General features: G+C 40.9%; 1 protein-coding gene across 4 annotated transcripts in view; it reads left to right on the forward strand.

Annotated features, from left to right (window-relative positions):
• The first annotated feature begins 1,285 nt into the window (after positions 1–1,285).
• Positions 1,286–18,997, forward strand: part of APBB1IP (amyloid beta precursor protein binding family B member 1 interacting protein) — a 126,776-nt gene continuing 109,064 nt past the window's right edge. For 3 of the 4 annotated variants that reach the window (XM_063781515.1, XM_016962808.4, XM_063781516.1), the window contains exons 1-2: positions 1,323–1,603; positions 1,799–2,010. The gene's annotated coding sequence lies outside the window, so the exon portion shown is untranslated. Of the gene's footprint in view, positions 1,604–1,798; positions 2,011–18,997 lie in introns of all 4 variants that reach the window. The other variant, XM_507705.8, reaches the window with a different exon arrangement.

Raw genomic sequence — 18,997 nt, forward strand, 5'->3', positions numbered from 1 at the left:
AATAAATGAAAAATACATTTTCTCTTCCTTATGATTTTATTAATAACAGTTTCTTTTCTCTGGCTTACTTTATTATAAAAATACAGTATTTAATATATATAAAATAATATGAGTTAATCGACTGCGTTATCAGTAAGGCTGATAACAACTGCTTGATCATCACCTGATGGTCACCTGACATTCCTGGTAGCGGGTGGGGGGAGCCCTCTCCTGCCCTGCTCATGCCTGACTAGCTACCTACTGTAACAGAACAATGCCAGATTTCAGGAGTACCAAACTGCTACACAATTGAAAATCCATGTATGTCTTTTGACTCCCCCAAAACTTAACCACGAATAGCCTACTGTTGACCAGAAGCCTTACTGATAATATAAACAGTCAATTAACACATATTATGTTATATGTATTTAGATAAATACTGTTTTTTTACAATAAAGAAAGCTAGAGAAAAGAAACTGTTATTAAGAAAATCATGAGGAGAAAATATATTTTCTATTTATTTATTTATCGTTTATTTACCCTAATTAATACAGCAACCCCATCCCCATGCCCATCACTCTCTATCCCTCACCTTTTAACTTCCTTCAAAAATAGTTACATTCCTTGACATGTTAAATATTAATTTGTTTATTGTCTGCTTTCTACCAACTAGAATGACCATGCATGAGAGCAGAAATTGTTTCCTCTAACTATTTTCATTGTTCTTAGGTGTTGGTGCTTACGAATAGTTTCTCATTAAATAAATGACAGAACTATTTGAAATTGCCTAATTAACACATGCACCTAATTTCTGTCTTTATGTCTTCACCACCTTCCCTGACATATAAGCCTTTGAAGACACAGCTGTAGAGGAGAAGGGGAGGGTTATTCAACCGCATTTACAAATCATAACTGATTTTAACTTCTGTATTTTCAGACCTCCCCAGCGACTTTCTCTCAGGAAACTCCACTCCCAACTGACAGGCGCTATTTCCAGCCAGTCCTATGCTGTTGCAAATAGTGAGTCCATGAATGCCCTCTGCCGTGTGCATTACTTATTTTCATCAGCAGATCTTCGTAACACACTCCTGGAAGTGGGATGACGGGGTCAAAAGGCGAATCCATACATAAGTTAAATAGTTATTGCTCAATTCTCTTCCACGGGGTTCAGACCATTTTGGATTTCTATGAGCAATGAAGACAGTGCTATTCCTCTACACCCTGGCCGGCCAACTGAGCGTGGTTAAACGTGGGGAGGGAGGAGGGTGAGGTTACCAACCTGATGGTTGAGAAAGGGCCTCCGCCCAGCGCGCCCTTCCTCCACCCCCACCCGAGAGACAGCTGAACTCCGGCCGGGACGCGCGTGTTGCCAGTCCAGCCCTGCACCGCGTCCCCTGAGGGCGGGCTGCAGGCGGCCGGGAAGCCTTGCACAACCGGCCCAAAAGAGGAAGCCCAGAAAGTGCTGAAGTAAACACTTAGGGAGACCGTTGCAACATAAAGCGGCCTCTCAGTCTTTGGTGGAACCATCACTAGGCCCCAATCCCTTAGTCCCTCTTGCGTCGAGGCTGCAAAATGGTTCCATTCGCCAGGAGACGCTCCTGAGAGAAGGGCGCGCGCGGCACAGGTAGGGGAGGGATAACAGAGGAAGGCGCAACGTTTCCCAGAATTAAAATAAAATAAAAATCCCTTCAAGGTGGTTGTGTAGTAGGGGTGGGATGGGGGAGAGAAAATCAGGCGCAGACTCGATGAGTTGGAGAAAGCAGCCCCTAACTCGGAGTCCTTTACGCATATGTTTGTCTGTCCCACTGTCTCTAACCAGGGGCCTTCCTTGCACCTCGGAGCAAAGCAGCTCGGATAGCGCCACACGTCTGCGCGCTGCGTGGGAAGGGCAGGGCTGACAGCACTTCCTCCCCGGGGCAGCGACCTGGAGCCCGGGTGCGGCAGTCTGCACCGCGCGTCGCTTTCCCGGCCGGAGCCTCGCCGCCTTCCCGCGCCCCGCAGCGCCCCGCAGCGCCCCGCAGAGCAGTCGAGGTAAGTGGCGCTCCCAGTCCCGGGAGCCCTGGGAGCGCCAGCACGGGCCCCTCGGGGCTGTCAGGAACCCGTTTGTCAAGCCCGTCGGGTCCGACGCCGGGGGCAGCTCCAAGATCTGGCCTCGTGAACGCGTGCCCCCAGGCGTGGCCCTCGAGCGCAGCGGGTCCCCAGGGTCCCCTCCGCTGATCTCCACTCTGGACCCGGCTCGCGAGGGTGGGGGTGTGAGGGTTTGGGGTTCGGGTTTGCTTTTTCCCGAGCTATTGCAACAGATTTGACAGATTTCCTGCCCAGGAAATTGCTGCAAGGTCAAACGGGGAACTGCTATGAACCCTTGCACGTCCAGCAGGTCAGCAGGTCAGCAGGTCAGCAGGTCCGGGAGCCCCAGTCTCCCGGAACCTGGAGGGATTCTTGAGGGGCCAAGATTAGATGTGGATTAAATGCCAGCCGTGTGAGAATTTGAGTGTGGCTCGCAGTCTGATGCATCTTAGAGTGTTTCCTTCCTCTAAAACTTTTGGACAATTCTTTCCTCTTTTTAAAAATAACTTTTCCCCCCGAATATTCTCATTTTCATTTTAAAATACCATAAAGATAGATTTGGACACCAGGCACAAGTTTCATAATTTGGCTTGAAATGAATATCCAGAGGGCCTTTTATAGAATGGAGGAAACTAACTAGGGTGTCCTAATGTCTCCAAGAACCTCTGCGCAGGTGTTCCACCAAAGACCTAGCCCGGTGTACCTCTTACTTTCCTGCTAAGGTATTTCTTAGCATTCATACCCCTGTGGAACGTGAAATGTGTTTCCTAGAGCCACTCAGGGCATAGCGGTTCAAAAGAACTTTTGATGTGATCCTTGACGAGACGGAGTACTAGAGGAAAGTAACAAAAGAAAAGGGCCCGTGAGTTTATTATGCCCCCAGATGTTTTTTTCTGGTGGCATAACGTGGTTTAAACAAAGGTGCCGGTACTAGCTACTATTCATTTTAAAATCTGGGTCTCCAGAGAGAAATTTCAGAAAGGAAAACTTTGTCCTTTTTCATAAACCTAGAGCAGCGATTTTCCCTCTGGCCTCACTGGAATAATGGGTGGCACATGGGCCAGGACGATGATGCTGGCTGGCGAAATTAGCAAGGATCTGCTGAGAAATACTTTATAAAGTCTTCTAGTGGTATTTCCTGTCTGCTCAACGTGTGTTGTGAAAGGTCTAAGAAATTTAACTTCATCCTTAAACTATTAATAATGTGTGTCCTTAAACTATTAATCCTTAAACTATTAATAATTACTAATATTTGGGTTTTTTCTCAGCACTTGGGAGACCTGGGTTCTGGCTCTTATATCTCCCCCATCTAGATAAGGATGATATTGATTAACTTGCATAACTTCTCCCTGGACTTCAGATAACGTCAGTAAAGTGAGATGATTGGGCTACATTATGTCTGTTCTTAAAATAGCAATTGAGGAGTTGCTATAATTCTTTGAATTGGTCCCAACTGGAATACTGGCAACATTATATCAACATTAGAATTGCTGATCACAAATTTTTTAAAAAATGGAGAAAATAATCATAATCATAACAGATTACATTCTGAAATATCAATATCTTTGAGGTCTTTTGTTTCTGAGAAGTTCCTGTAAAAGCGCAGTCAATATCTGGCCTATATGTAAAAAAGCAAATTTCCATCTTATTTGAAAACTGAGATAAGAAACAGCCCAAACTTGAACAGGTCAATATTATATTTTGAAATCTTTAAATTGCTATTTCTCAAGAAATACAACTTTGTAATATGAATTACTTTATGGCATTACTTTAAATCTTAAACACAATACTTACTAGGTTTTATAGTATTTATTACATTTTTTGTATTTTTATATCCTAAGAATGTTCACCAGTTATCCACTATTGATTTGCCTTTTTTCACTCATCAATCAAAGTTTTAAATAGTTCCATATTATTATTAGAATGAGCTACTTATAAAGTTCATTGCCATAAATGTCTGTTTGATATGTCACTTTGAATTTTCTTTAAGCCATCTTACTTCCAAAAAGCATTATTATTTTCATTTTCTTCTAATTCTCTTCAATTTTATTTTAATTATTTTTATGCCTAAAACATTTTAGTGAGTCCACAAATCTTATAATAAATTGTCTGCATTCCATAGCCTATTGGGCCACAATCTTTACAATTTTATAGGACCCCATGAGTTTATATTATGGAGACTACGGTGATCTTAGGAATGCTTGCCTCAAAACAGAACAATTTTTATTAACACAACAGGTATTTTCTCAGTATGAAAATGAATGTGTGTGTTTTATGTCACTGCTGTCATCTAAGAGGCAAGTCACTTAAAGCTTAAGCATTTATTATAAATTCATGTACATAATAAATGCCAGATTTTAAAGTGTAAGATTTCTACACTGGTTGCATGGGGATTTTAAAATACATATTACACTTTTAATTATCGTGAGAAACATGACTTTTAGAGAAAACTGCTAGATATCTGGAACAGTAATCATTAGATTTCTCTTGAAAAGAGAGAACTAGCCGCATGAAGGAATGCCATTACACCTATACCCAGTTAAAGAGACTAGATTGTACCTGCAGCTTGGAAGGGCAGACCCTGAGGACAGCTTTTGGGGGACTAGAGGATGTGACCTGCCACCACTGCATCATCATTTCCTAGCCAATTTGTGATCCCAAAATGAGGACTCCAAAGATGCTGGCTAAATGTGCAGAATATATTAATCTCACTGAGTGGTACCATGGAAATATCACAAGCCCCTGAGATCCCATTGGCTCCACTGCTCCCAAACCTCAGGCATGAGCAAGCAGAGAGGTAATACCACTCCAAGGCATCACACGTTCTCATTATTCCACATATTCTGGAGCTTGATTCCGTGACTCAGTTTTAAAACATTTCCTGAGCGTTGACCATGAACTTGAATAATTAAGAATCATAAGAGCTATTTTCTTTCTTCTCTGTCAACTCAGTTTTCTCTTTGATCATCATATAGTAATAGCAAATAATAATTATTATAATGTTTACTTATAAATACTACCAGGCCCTGTACTAATTTAGATGTGTCATCTTGTTAATCATCACATCAAGATGAAAGCACAGAGAGGGTAAGAAACTTACGCAGGAAGTAAGAAACAGAGCTGTTGTTTGAACTGGGCCATCTGATAGTGGCACCCATGAAAAAACCTGGGGCCTTTCCACAATGAGTTTATAGTCTAGAAGAGGAGATGTAACTAGATGTAAGAGGAGATGTAGAATTCCATGCGGAACCAGAGTTGAGTGCTGTAGGACTACATATCAGGGTCCCTGGTCTCCCCAACCAGGGTCACGGGAGAAGGATGAATAGAAGGAAACCAAGCAAAGAACTTATCCTGTTATCATGGGAAGACAAGTTAATATAATCAACTTTGAAGTTATTATCTTTACGTGTGCCTTGAAAAAAGAATCTGCTTTGTTAGCAATCGTGTGTTTTCATTTTTGTGTTTATTTTATTCTAATCCCACATGACAGCCAGCTAGGTTGATTAAATCAACAAGCAAGCAGTGAGTTTAATATTTTTTCTAATTCTGTTGGGGATCTTTTTGATTTAGTTTCATGTTACAGACTCATCAGTGAGATGGTTGTGGGCTGGGATGGGGGATAAAAGCTAAATCACACAGCAACTGTGTTTCCCCAAACCGACTGGAGGGTTTGCATCCAGAGAGCTACATCACATCAAACTGGAGAGAAACAAAAAATGATATTAGAGCAAGTGAATCATGACTAGATTCATTTCTTCCTTCATGTTTTATTATGAAATGTTTCATATCTACAAAAGATGATGTATACATGTAAATCATAACAAATAATAATAAAGCCAACATCTGGGTACCTATCACCCAGCTTAAGAAGTAGAATATTTACCAAGGCATTTCCTGGTCTCCTTCCAATAACATTTCCCCATTTCCCAGCTAGAGGTAATCATTATTCTGAATGTGCTAATTTTTAAAAAGCTTTTAGGAAGCATGTACATACATTTGTAAAGGATGGTGTCAAACTGGGGATTAAAGAACACTGGCATGGCAGACTGGAGTCAGGTTCTCCACCGACTCTGGGTGGTCACAAGTAGCTTGTGCTGTTCAGTAAAGACAGCTTACTTTAATTGAATAGCATAAAAACAACATGTATTAGAAATAGTTAATAGTAAGTACCACGGAAATTGTGCTATCTTAGACATTGATAAAGTGACCAAGAATCATCAGTAAAGAACTATGAGTTTTAAGTGGAATAAAGAATATGTGGCCAGGTGTGGTGGCTCACACTGGTAACCCCAGCACTTTGGGAGGCTGAGGCAGGAGGATCACTTGAGGTCAGGAGTTCAAGACCAGCCTGACCAACATGGTGAAACACTGTCTTTACTAAAAATACAAAAAAATTAGCCTGGCATGGTGGTGCATGCCTGTAATCCCAGCCACTCAGGAGGCTGAGGCAGGAGAATCGCTTGAACCCGGGAGGTGGAGGTTGCAGTGAGCCGAAATCATGCCATTGCACTCCAGCTTGGGCAACTCCATCTCAAAAAAAAAAGTTTCAAGAGCGAAACTCCATCTCAAAAAAAAAAATTACTTATATGAGGAAAATAAATAAAGGAGGCAAAAGAAAAAAAGAATATGTAACTTAGGAAGTCATCTCCACTTTATTTATTTATTTATTTATTTATTTATTCATTCATTCATTCATTTTTGAGACAGGGTGCAGGCTGGAGTGCAGCAGCACGATTAAGGCTCACTGCAGCCTCAACCTCCTGGGCTCAAGCAATCCTCCTGCCTCAGCCTCTCATGTAGCTGGGATCACAGGTGTGCGTCACCATGCCCAGCTAATTAAAAAAAAATTTTTGTAGAGACAGGGTCTCATTTTGTTGCCCAGGCTGGTCTCGACCTCCTGGGCTCAAGTGATCCTTCCACCTCGGGCTCTCAAAGTCTTGGGATCACAGACATGAGCCACTGTGCCCGGCCAGATCTCCAGTTTAAATACAATTCAATCATTTTCAGTCAAAAATGTTTGCTAAGCACTATTATAGACGCAAGGAATGTCAGTGAACAAAAGAGACAAAGATCCCTGCATTTGTGGAGTTTATTCTGGTGGACAGATTCAGATGCTACTCAATAAGCATAATAAATAAGTAAATAATATAGGTATTAGTAAGCGAAAAGCAAGGTGAAGTTGCAATATGCGATAAGGTGGTCAGGCTGGGCCCTTTCGTTTGCAGGAGACAATGGAGTTAACCAAGTGGCTATCTGGGGGAACAGTGTTCCAAGCACAGGGAACAGTCGAGGCTGTAGGGCAGGGGCATGTCTGTGGATTTGAGAAGCAACAAGAAGGCCCCTGTAGTTAGGGGTAAATGAGCAAGGGAGAGAGAAATAGATGTGGTTGGAGAAGTATGAGAAGGGCGAGGAGATAGCAGATCACGTGGGGTTCCAGAGGCCATTATAAAACTTTGACTTTCACACCGAGCAAAATGGAGGGGCCATTGCAGGATTCTGAGAAGGCGAATAACATGATCTGACTTAAGGCTCACTCTGACTGCTTGAGAATAAACCTGGGGGAGCAGAGGTGAAAGCAAGGAACCCATGACAAAGCGTTGGATTCTGCGTATATTTTGAAGGAGAGCCAAGATTTCCCGACAGAAGGAATGTGGGGTGTTTAAGAAAGAGGAGTCAAGGATGACTTCAAAGTCTGTGGCCTAAACAACTGGAAGGATGAAATTGTCATCAACTAAAGTCGGCAAGTTGGAGGGGAGATGATTAGAAGTTCAATTTTGGATGTAGATATGAAGTATCGTTTGGGAATACTGATGTGCTTATTATATATAAGGCTAAAAGCAGGGTAACCATTTGGGAAGATACTGTTATTGCTCCTATTTTGCAAATTAGAAATGACAGGTAAGGGAGTTTAGGAAATTTGCCCAAGGCTACACAGTTTAAGAAATGGGACATAGGCTGCGTGGTGGCTCACGCCTGTAATCCCAAACACTTTGGGAGGCTGAGGTGGGTGGATCATGAGGTCAAGAGATCAAGACCATCCTGGCCAACATGGTGAAACCCTGTCTCTGCTAAAAATACAAAAATTAGCTGGGCGTGGTGGTGCACGCCTGTAGTCCCAGCTATTCGGGAGGCTGAGGCAGGAGAATCGCTTGAACCCAGGAGGCGGAGATTTCAGTGAGCCAAGATCATGCCACTGCACTCCAGCCTGGTGACAGAGTGAGATTCTGTCAAAAAAAAAAAAAAGAGGAAAAGAAAGAAAGAAAGAAAAAGAAAGAAAGAAAGAAAGAAAGAGAAAGAAAGAAAGAAAGAAAGAAAGAAAGAAAGAAAGAAAGAAAGAAAAGGGGACATAAAACAAAGTCTTTGCAATCCTAAAACCTTTAATTAAACTTTCAAAACTTCGAGAAGGAGTTGATCCAAAATCTTTATTAGGTAGCTAAAATAAGAATATAGTTAGCTAATCAGCAATTTTCTACCTCCATAATAATCAAAACAATGGAAATTATTTTTGAGAAGTGGAAAGCAAGAAATGAATACTTAAAAGCCCCATCCATAAATTCTTTTTTTAATTGTTCTTAATAGAGATAGGGTCTCGCTGTGTTGCCCAGGCTGGTCTCAAACTCCTGGGCTCAAGTGATCCTCCCGCTTCGGCCTCCTAAAGGGCTGGGCTGGGATTACAGGCATAGGCCACTATGCCTGGCCACGTAAATTCTTAACCCATGATGTAGACTTTATGCAATACAAGGCTTCCAAGACTGTGCAGTTTAAAAACAAGATTCTGTGGAAGGGAGGACAGAGACCTTTCCCACAAAGAAGTTTTTTGTGCCCGGAGGTTTAAAATGTTTAGAATTTCAAAATCCAAACCAGATTTGGAAGATAGGAATGTTTGCCCCTTACACAACTGGATTTCAAAAGGATTCAAGTGTTAGAGCAGGGCTAAAAATTCTCTAGAAGCTGTTGAAGAATGCTGGACAACACTGTTAAGATATTTGGAGAGCTGAAAGTGGTTAAGAAGTAATTACTAACAGTGATCGAGATAACTGACATTTCATTTGTCTTAGTTATTAACTGCTATCAAGCCAGCGTAATAACAAAATAGTAATATTCAGTAGAATGCTGCTAAAAGGTATTCATTACCACCTAGTAGAACTGTGTTTTCCACGGGGCAGAAGTTCAGTCTTTCAAGTGTGTTTGTAGGATTTCACCTCAAAAAGAAAAGAACAAATTAGTTATGTGGGGGCAGAAGCGGGGAATCCCACAAAATCTTTTTCAGGTGATTTCACATCATATTATAGTGTATTATCACAATTAGGTTACTGATTAAGTAAATTTACCTATGGCCACTCTTTTTATAGCATTAACAAATTCATGCATCTCTGCTGATCACATAACATTCACAGGTGACAGTTAGGGCAATGAACTCATTAGGTTTTGGATGCAGTATTGTTTTCCTTTTAAGATAATGGCTTCCTTCTGATTAAATTTCATAAACGGTATGGCTTAGCAAACCAAGACTATTTCTTCATGTGTTTACTCATTCTGTGGCATTGTATTTCCCTTGTTGTAAGCAACACACAGAAATGAAGCTGCTTGGGCCATGAATGTCGGTAAGTGCTATGCAGTGTGGTGAAAAGATGGCCGGCCGTGAGACCACTGCAGAATGCCCAAGCTAAAATGAACAGTACTCACTGTTCCTCAAGGCTGGGTTTACAGATTGGGCTACAGTACTGAAACACACACTTCAGCTGAATCAGACTCTGCTCAATGTAATATAATTGGAACTTTTTTTCCAGTTTCACCACACGTCTATTGATGGCCAACCCCATGCCAGTGTAGGGGGCACGTGTAGCTAAAATAGGATAAGATATGGTCCCCTGCCCAGCATGGTGGGTCACACCTATAGTCCCAGCTATGTGGGAGGCTGAGATAGGAGGACTGCTTGAGGCTGCAGTGAACTATGATCACGCCACTGCTCTCCAGCTTGGGTGACAGAGCAAAACCTGTAGATGATAGATAGATAGATAGATAGATAGATAGATAGATAGATAGATAGAGAGAGAGATAGAAATAGATAGATATGGTCCCTACCCTCAAGAAGCTTCCAGTCTAGTGGGAAAGACAGGCATGTAAAAAAAATACATTACAGTGCAGAATGTGCAATGTTTGATACAGAAATAATATGGTGCAGATAATGATTATAGGACAGATATTATGGGGGGATGATCAAGAGGTGCTTTGAAGGAGAAAGGTATAGAAATGCCTTTCTAGGAGGGGTGCGGTGGCTCATGCCTGTAATCCCAGCACTTTGGGAGGCTGAGGAGGGCAGATCACGAGGTCAGGAGATCGAGACCATCCTGGCTAATACAGTGAAACCCCATCTCTACTAAAAAAGTACAAAAAAATTAGCCGGGCATGGTGGTGGGTGCCTGTAGTCCCAGCTACTCGGGAGGCTGAGGCAGGAGTGTGTCATGAACCCAGGAAGCGGAGCTTGCAGTGAGCTGAGATCGCGCCACTGCACTCCAGCCTGGGTGACAGAGTGAGACTCCGTCTCAAAAAAAAAAAAAAGAAAGAAATGCCTTTCTATACCTTGTGGCCAAATGGAAGAAAGATACGCCAGGCACCAGATGTGTAAAACACTTTAGCAGTGCTGAAGCATAAAATGCAGTGGGAAAGGAAATGGGGAGAATCTAATGTAACATAGAATGAGTAATATTCAGATTACATTAATGTGATGTGGTCCCTGCAACCCAACATATTTGAGTCAAATACTGAGGCGCTTGCAATAACAGAACTGTAGCACTCTGGAGCAGAGCTGTCCAGTAGAATTACAAAGCAAATTACATGTTTAACTTTAAATTTCCCTGGTGCCACATTAGAAACAGTAAAAAGAACCATGACTTTTCTCTTTTTTGAGGGAGGGCCTCACTCTGTCACCCAAGCAAGAGTGCAGTGGCATGATCACAGCCACTCCCATCCCATTTTTTTATTTTTTTGAGAAACGAGGCACTATGTTGCCCTGGCTGGTCTTGAAGTCTTGGGCTCAAGCAATCCTTCCACCTCGGCCTCCCAAAGTGCCGGGATTATAGGTGTAAGCCACTGTGCCCAACTGTGATGTTAATTTTAATCACTTATTTTATTAAATGATATATCCAAAAATGATAATAGCACTCTGGATCAAATGATTATTTTTGGATATTTCATTTAATAAAATAAACTATTAAAATGTGAATTGTTTGAAGTTATATTAAATTTAATGTTTGAAATTATATTTAACAGTAAAAATCAAGTGACATAAATTTTTACTAAAAATTTTAAAAATAATATATTACTTAATTTTGATATAATTGAAATTATGTTACATTTAAGTAATAGTAAGATTATTTCAATTTTTTTAATTTTTGTAGAGATGAGGGTCTCACCATGTTGCCCAGGCTGGTCTCAAATTTCTGGCCTCAAGTGATCTTCCCACTTCAGCCTCCCAAAGCACTGGGATTATAGGCATCCTGCCAGTAATAGTAAAATTATTAATGAGCTATTTTATTCCATTTTTTAATACTAAGTCTTGCAAATCCAGTGTGTTTTCACACTTACTGCACATCTCATTTCAGACTAGCCACAGTTAAAGTGCTAAATGGCCTCATGTGGCTAGTGGCTGAATTGGGCAGTGCAGATTGAGATAAATTCACAAATATTGCATCCTATACTATGTGTTGACTATGCAACTGAAAGGAGGATATTAGGTGAATTCTAAAGTATTCAGAATTTTTTAGGGTAAAGGAAGTAAACAGCATTTGCAATTACTCTGGGGCCTGTCCCTACAATCTGATTTTAATTCATCTTTAAACCTACACCCAGAATGCATTATTTGCCCTCTAGTAACAAAACAACCTCAGATAGTCATTTGCTTGCTTTCCTTTTTATCCTCTTTCTCCCCCAACTCCCCACCACCTTATATATTATGGATTCTGCCTAAAAGTAAGAAGGACTGAAAAAGAACTGGAAACAAATGGCGAAGCAGGATGCCCTAAACCCACATCCGGCAAAATGTGATCTGTTGCCCTAGGCAACCATGGTGGTCAACTCTTCTGTTTTCTTTTTTTTGCTTCCACCTGCTGGTTCACAAGCATAACACTCTCATCGACAGCCACTCTCTTTGTGGCGGTTCTCAGCTCCAAAAATACGCCTGTCTTTCAGGGGAGGGCGGTAGTGCTAAGATTTGGAAAATGGGTTGGAGATGCGTAGGATATGACTCAAAAAAGACTCAAGGAGATTCCAGTGCAGTTCTTTCCTTGTTAAGAATGGTTACAGATCCCTGTTCTAGAAATTATACTTACAGATGTCCTTCCAGTGGCTTAGTCTTTTAAAAGCGTGCCTGACCTACAAAGAAAAATGGCAGTTTAACTCAGTCTCCAGGTGCATGAAGATGCAACAGACAGAAGTAACCATCCCCTTGTGGACTTGGGTGTGTGTTTATGTTTGTGTGTGTATATCTGTGTGTGTGTGAAAGAGAGAGAGAATAAATGACTGACACTTTTTTTTTCCACTGCTGGTTTTAGAGGGAAAACACAATAATAAAAATGATGATGATGATGAGGATGATAGAAATAATAGCTGATATTAAGCACTTCATATGCACCAGGCATTATAATGAGTACATTACAAGCACTAACTACCTCATCCCTATGAAGCAGGAACTGTTGTTTTGTTTTGTGTGTGTGTCTGTGTGAGCCTTTAGTTTCTTTCTAAATTCCAGTTGAATAGAAATATTGGCATTTGTTTCAAGGGGATATCATCTTGATTGACTAAAAGTGTTCCAGGTATCAAATCTTTACTGCCAGTGTGATTCCATATTCTCCAATATAGTTGTCAAATTTTCTCATCAGAACCCACTCAAAGGTGCTTGAAGTCCAGGCACTGTGGTTTATGCCTGTAAACGCAACTCTTTGGGAGGCTGAGGCAGGAGGATCCCTTGATCCCATGAGTTGGAGACCAGCTTGGGCAATACAATGAGACCCTGTCTCTACAAAAAAATGAAAAAGCCAGACATGGTGGCATTCTCCTGTGGTCTCAGCTACTTGGGAGGCTGAAGCAGGAGGATTAATTGAGCCCAGGAAGTCGAGCTGCAGTGAGCCATGATCGTGCCACAATACTCCAACCTGGGTGACAGAGCAAGACCCTGTCTTAAAAAAAAAAGTGCTTGAGTATCAGCAACATCCTGTCAGAAATGGTAGTATGGAAAGTAAAATTGTGGAGAATGGTTTACAGCATCTCAGAGAAGGGTATAAGAGGGCAAAGGGGGTTGTGTTAAACGCTGGGCAGTTTTGCAGTGGATCAAACACGGGCATTGGAATTGGCATTATATTTATTGGAAGGCTTATAAATACTCAGCCATTAAATGCGTCTGTACATGCAAAGCACTTAGAATAATGCCTGGCATGTAGCATGCGCTCAAAAATCAAATATCTTGTTTCAAACATTTAGAACAAAACAAAATTAAATCCCCCCTAGAAGTTACCATTGAAAACAACTCAAGTATTATCTCCTTGTATTTTGACATTTTGAAAACAACTCAAGTATTATCTCCTTGTATTTTGACATTTGAAATAAGCCTTTGTTATCCACATGCCTCTAAGGGCATGAAACATTGTAGATTAAACACGATTTCACAGCCACTGTGTTTTAGTCAAATAGTCCATAGGTAGATGATAAGAGTATACACTAATATTTTTATTCTTTTCTTTATTCTTCTCCTTCTCTTTGTTAAGCAGTTTTGGACAATTACTCTTTGTGGAACACTCCACTATGGCTGTGGAAAACTAGTAAATGTAAAGTTGTTCCCTGACCCCTGCCCTCCTGGAACTCAGATTCTTTTTTTTTTTTTTTTTTTTTTGACACTGAGTACTGAGTCTCACTTTGTCTCCCAGGCTGGAGTACAATGGCTCAATCTAAGCTCACTGCAACCTCTGCCTCCTGGGTTCAAGCGATTCTCATGCCTCAGCCTCCCAAGTAGCTGGAACTACAGGCATGCGCCACCACAGCTGGTTAATTTTTGTATTTTTAGTAGAGACAAGGTATCACTATATTGGTCAGGCTGGTCTCGAGCCCCTGACCTCAGGAGATCCACCCGCCTCGTCCTCCCAAAGTGTTGGGATTATAGGCGTGAGCCACCGTGCCCGGCCTAGAACTCAGATTCTGTTTCAAGCAATGAGATGCAGGTGTGTGAAAAGTGTTAACTATTATAGATTGGCAAAATACACAGGACGTTAAGAGACAGTAATTAATTCTAAGGAAAGAGCAATTATAAGAAATGAAAGGGGTGTTTTATTTATTTAAAATAAAATAAAGATTATTTAAATCTTTATCATATGAAATTAAGGTGACATGGAAGGCATGAAGGAAAGAAACCAGGTTGGGAGTCACATTAGAGTTGCCTTTGTTTTACTTTAGTTTTTGATAGAGATGGGTTCTCACTATGTTGCCCAGGCTGGTCTCAAATTCCTGGGCTCGGGTAATCCTCTCGCCTCAGCTTCCCGAAGTACTGAGATTACAGGCCTGAGCCACTGCGCCCAGCCTAGCGTTGCTTCCTAATTAAGAATGTATTAATAGTGGATTGAAGCATTTCTCTCAGTCCTCAGGAGGAACTCTGTGCTTTACTTAAGATCTGAGGTAACTCAGAGGCACCTTGGATTTTGTAAAGGATGCGTTCTGCTTTTGCCATTTGGACGTCCAGAATCACATCTGTGGCCAAGTTCAGCCACTATTGAGATCCTATTCTATTTTTCTTCTCTTATCTTGTATCTGTAAATTACCTTAAACCCTTTTTGAGGAGATGTGGAATAAATAACTAATAAACACTGTAAGAAAGTCATTTATCTTCCCTGCCTCTAAGTTTTCTCAATTATAAAATGAAATGCTTGGATTAAGTTAAACTGAGCTTACTTTCCTAGTTCCAATGTTTTAAGATTATGTGCATGAAGACAGGATTGTCCAGGAATGAAGGCAATCTTCAGTCAATCCTCAAAATCAGTAGACATGGAGACTTCCTATATAAGAGTAGAAATAACAATCACTTGGCTTAAAACCTTTGAATGAAGTCAGGATATTAGATATCAATTATCAACACTTCCTTTCAAAACAAGGCATTTATCTGGTTTTAAGGATGGTTAGAACATGTAAATGTACAAATAAATAAAAGCCCTTTGTGCTGTATATGGTGGCATAGATGAAGACTTATGAGACATCAAATTTACCAATGATCCATTTCAATGACAGACATTTTTTAAATAATCAGCAATTTTTAAGGTTTTGTTGATTATATCAAACATATTCTTAGACAAAAAAAAGTGTGTTTATTCCTTCCCTAAAAACAAATAAAACCTTAAAAAGGTGTTCCAGTCTTGCACGATTATCTAAGGTAGGAATTATTTTCGTTGTACAGACGAGGAAACTAAGCTGAGAGAAAGTCTAAATGACTTGCCCGAGGTCATCCAGCAGCTAAGTATATTTACAAGTACATGGTGCATGTCACACACTTGAATGAAAATACAAGATGCCATGCCTGAACTCACTGTGTGATGTGAAAGACGGGCATGCACATTATATTAGATGTGGACATGGAGACACCATCACAAACATATTACCAAGGAAGCCACCAATTTCCACCTCTTAATAATCACAATTCATGTTTTCAGAAGACAATGTAGTTATCTAACTATCTAATTTCTCTAGGCCTGATTTTTGTAACCTATAAAATTGGAATCATGTCACTATCTCATAGAATTGTTTTGAGAATTAAATGAGATACGGTAGGTGTCTGACCTGTAGTAGTTGCTCCATATTTATAGCTCCTACTATTCTTTTTTTAATTTTTATATATTTAGGAGGTACAAGTGTAGATTTCTTACATGCATATATTTCATCCTGGTGCAGTCTGGACTTTTAGTGAACAGGTCACCTAAATAGTGAACATTGTACCCAATCGGTAATTTTTCAACCCTCCATATTTTGTAGCCTCCAATGTCTATTTTTCCACTCTGTATAGCCATGTATACTCATTGTTTAGCTTCCACTTATAAGTGAGAACATGCAGTATTTGATTTTCTGTTTCTGAGTATAACTCCTACTATTCTTTTTAATTAAGATATACTATCTTCATTTAAATATTTTACATTATTCTTATTATGCATTAATACTAGCTAGCATATATTTCATTTTAAGTGCCAGTGGTGGTGCTGTGCCAGTACTAAGAGAGTTGAAGTATAAATATTGCTCCTGTAATGTGGCTGAAGAGATTAAAAAATGTCTATAAAGAGATAAACAAGTCATAAAGCAGGTCATGAACTTTCAAAGTCGTGATTCTGATGCTGCCAGAATGGAGCTGTAGGTCTTGAGTTGGCTTTGTGTAGTGGGTAGGACTTATCTGAGTGGAGAAATGGCACAGAGGTAATGGCAATGGTGTGTTTAGAGGAGAAAAACTCCTTTCACTGTAAGGCAAGGTTGAATGAGAAGAAGATGGAGATGAAATTGGAGTGGTGCGCTGGGCATGGACTGTGGATGAGCCCATCCTATGAGATATTTGCTCTGAGCTGGGAGACAGGACAGCCTGCATACACAGTGACAGTGAGTGTGGGACAGGGCTTTCCTGCTAGGTCCCTGCTCCTCGACTAGAAGCACTGGCCTTCCTCCTCCATCCACTCATTCATCTCCTGCTTGCCTTTCTCTGATGACGTGGACTTGCCAGATTTGGTGTTTGTCCCCTCTGGACCTAGAATTCTCAGATATCCTACTGACCTGGCCATGGAGACCACTAGTGTTCCTCTGGGCTATCGCACAGACTCTAGCCCTCCTGAAAAAGGCCTCAAGGGACAGTTGCCCCTGGCAGATACTGGCCAATAAGCACAGGAAAAAAATGCTCAACATCACTAGTCATAAAGGAAATACCAATCAATACCACAATGAGTACAACCACTATGGAGAACAATTTGAGATTTCCTTGAAAAACTATAAATAGATCTACCATATGATCTAGCAATCCCACTACTGGGTGTATACCCAAAAGGAAGGAAATCAGTATATCAAAAAGATATCTGCACTTCTGTGTTTGTTGCAGCACTGTTCACAAGATTTGGAAACAACCCAAATTCCATCAACAGGTGAATGGGTAAAGAAAATATGGTACCTATCCACAATGGAGTACTATTCAGCCATGAAAAAGAATGTTATCTTGTCATTTGCCACATGGATGGAACTGGAGGTCATTATAAGTAAAAAAATCCAGGCACAGAATGACAAACATGGCATGTTCTCACTTATTTATGGGATCTATAAATAGAAACAGGCCCAGTGCATTGGCTCACGCCTGTAATACCAGCACTTTGGGAGGCTGAGGCAGGTGAATCACTTGAGGTCAGGAATTCAAGACCAGCCTGGCCAACATGACAAAAGCCCATGTCTACTAAAAATATGAAAATTAGCCGGGCGTGGTGGTGGATGCCCGTAGTCCCAGCTACTTGGGAGGCTGAGGCAGGAGAATTGCTTGAACCCAGGAGGCAGAGGTTGCAGGATTGTAGGACTTTATTCTGGCTGCTCAGGGATCTGATGGGACAAGGAGCTGAGATCGTGCCACTGCACTCCAGCCTGGACGACAGAGTGAGACTCTGTCTCAAAAAATATAAATAAATAAAAAATAAAAATAAAAACAATTGAACTCATGGAGATAGAGAGTAGAAGGATGGTTACCAGAGGCTGGGAATGGTAGTTGGGGTGGGGGAGATGTGGGGTAGTTAATGGGTCCAAAACAACCAGAAAGAATGAATAAGACCTAGTATTTGCTAGCACAACAGCATGACTATAGTCAATAATAATTTAATTGTACATTTTAAAATAACTCAAAGAATACAATTGGATTGTTTGTAACACAAAGGATAAATGCTGGAGGGGACGGATACCTCATTCTCCATGATGCAATTATGCGTTGCACGCCTGTATCCCGTACATATATACACCTATGTACCCACCAAAATTAAAAATTAAAAACAGAGTGAGATACCACCTCACATCCATTAGCATGGCTATAATCCAAAAGAGAGACAATAACAGGTATTGATGAGGATGTGGAGAAATTGGGAGGGCTTTGAATGGCTCTCCACAGTTTGACAACACATGATGAAGCAACGAGGGAACAATTTCATTTTTGATGGCTGTCTCTGCTCAGAGGCTGTCTCTGCTGCAGGACTTTATTCTGGCTGTTCAGGAAATGGATGAGACAGGATGCTGAATGGAGTTGGGTAGTTCTGATTTTTTGCCAAGAGGCAAATGAGAGGGATGCCAGGAAAAACAGTATATGATGTTGCTCAGCTAATTTAAATATAAATATGGGCCATGGAGTTAAGTACTGTGAGTGTATCATTAAGAAGGAAAAAGTCAGGCCTGGGCACAGTGGCTCACGCCTGTAATCCCAGCACTTTGGGAGGCCGAGGCGGGCGGATCACAAGGTCAGGAGTTTGAGACCAGCCTGGCCAACATGGTGAAGCCCTGTCTCTACTAAAATACAAAAAAATTAGCCAGGTGTGGTGCGGGCGCTTGTAATCCCAGCTACTTGGGAGGCTGAGGCAGGAGAATTGCTTGAACCTAGGAGGCAGAGGTAGCAGTGAGTTGAGATTGCATCACTGCACTCCAGCCTGGGTGACAGAACAAAAAAAAAAAAGAATAATAATAAGAAGAAGAAAAACGTCTTTGGGGATGCTCACGTTAACTTAGTAAAGTTACGTGGTTACTGTTATGTGAAACACATATAAAATACATACACTTCCCGAAGTTGAATTTTACACTATGTCTGCTGATTCAGCTGTTTAGAGTTTTGGGGGATTTCTTTTTTTTTTTGGTTTGTGGTTCCAAGGCCACAGCTTTGGAAAACAGTGTGTCAATTCTTCAAAAGTTAAATACTTACAGAGTT

This window comes from Pan troglodytes, chromosome 8, assembly GCF_028858775.2.
Source record: "Pan troglodytes isolate AG18354 chromosome 8, NHGRI_mPanTro3-v2.0_pri, whole genome shotgun sequence".
Lineage (NCBI taxonomy): Eukaryota > Metazoa > Chordata > Mammalia > Primates > Hominidae > Pan > Pan troglodytes.